This window comes from Colossoma macropomum, unplaced genomic scaffold (assembly GCF_904425465.1).
Source record: "Colossoma macropomum unplaced genomic scaffold, Colossoma_macropomum, whole genome shotgun sequence".
NCBI lineage: Eukaryota > Metazoa > Chordata > Actinopteri > Characiformes > Serrasalmidae > Colossoma > Colossoma macropomum.
Window position 1 is genome coordinate 21,696,366 of NW_023494793.1, and position 1,917 is coordinate 21,698,282.

Here is a 1,917-nt window from a genome sequence, read left to right on the forward strand (position 1 = left end):
CTGGGCAGTCAATGTTTAGACTAGAGTACCTCAAACTTTTTTATTTCTAAAAAAAAAAACTATTTTTAATAAATAAACAAAATACAATTTCAACGATATGGGCCTTTAAAGCAGCTAAATTCACTAATTAAAACATGTGTCTGAATACTTTTAGAAATGTAGTGTATGTTTAAGCCTGTTGCCTGTTTTAAAAATGTGCACTTTTGCATCTATATTTCCTGACTACTTTCCCATGAGAACAGAGGTCTTGTGTTACTGAGTCGCAGAAAGACAGAAAATGTCTTTGCATGTGTTCATTGTGTTTATTGATGTGAGGCTGGTTCAGAACACCCTAGCAGCACACCACGTAACACATGGCAACCACAGAAGCCCAGTGGGAGGAGCCTGTTGTGTCGCATCCCCGCGATTGGCTGATGGCAGGTGTTCTGAGGTTGCATGTGCAGGCATGGTGGAGATGGTGACCAAGTTATGAATCCATCCTTATTATAGCGTTTTTATCTAATTGATTAATGTTATTCTGACCAAGGTCTCTCTCTCACATAGATACTTAGAGCAGCTTATCTCTAAATAATTCCTTGTTTTTTTTCACTTATGAATTCAACAGCACTGGCCTGCACATATGCTGTATAAAGATGCTAAGCAAGAAAAAAACACTTCAATATTAAATCCTGATGTATGAAAAATAGAATTAATAATTTATTTTACCAAGTTGAGCACCACTGTAAAAATGCTTTAGATACAGCACAAAACTGAACAGTCTGATACATGTGAATACTGTGATTCATGGCAAAATGTGTAGTTTAAAAAGTGCATTCAGTTCTGAGAAATAATGTTTGAATGGGGCATTCACATTTCTTTACACTTAAAGGGGAATTCCACCAATTTAAAAAAAAATTCATAATATAATCCAGTGAACAGTCATTCAGAGTGGTTTGATGTAAAATGGTTCATTGTAAAGAAACGTAACGACTCAGATTACTTTAAAGTGATGGTAATAGGAAGCAGGGGTCTTGGTGTCTACAACTAAAAGCCATTTTATTTACTATCCAAAACTCCCAGTGCCACTCTGAATTTTAGATGTAATAATGTAATGATAAAATAGTGGTGTGAATCTGTAAAAAACGTTCTGCATGTACTCCTCTGGATTGGATTTTTAAAAATGTATGTTTAAAGCCTAAACATCAAAACTATCGTAAAACAATGCAATAAAAAACAGCGTATTCATTACCATTTCATGTAAAAGCTTTCTATGAGGTAAGATTTAGGGGTACTTCAACTCTTAAGACGTCTGGTTCCGATCACAACCACTGTGAACAATGCTGTAAGTTTCTCTAAAATAAAGCATTTCACAGCAAACCACTCTGCATGACTTTGTTAACATCTTAATCATTTAATTATGTAGAAGTTTAGAAAAATCGGTGGAATTCCCCTTTAATCTTAGACGATTCACCAGTGCTCCAGGGCACAATAGAACTACAGGTGTGCCATTCAGGTACAAGATACCTGATAAATAACACAGCCCTCTGATTTGAAGCATATTTACAGATGGGCAAACGAACCTGCAGAAGAATGACTGCTAAATAAAGAATAGCCTATACCTACGTTTGCATCTTCCCTCCTATAGATCAGCGCCTGTTTTCCTTCAGCATCCTTCATCACTCTGCTGGCTGCACAATGTTACGAACTCGAATGGCACAACAACAAGGCTGTAGTTTTACTTGAACTTAGCCTGAGAAAGAAATTACTCTAAATCGGCTCTTTTGGTCAAAGGCTGGTCCACTAATTGTTAAGGCAGCATTCCTGGGGCCGATTTAGGATTTAGGAATTAGCAGCTCTACAGCTCTCCACAACTAAAACTAAGGTTAGCCGGCGAAGCAGGGCGGGGCGCTGCGCATGCGCGGTGGGAAATCTCCGCCG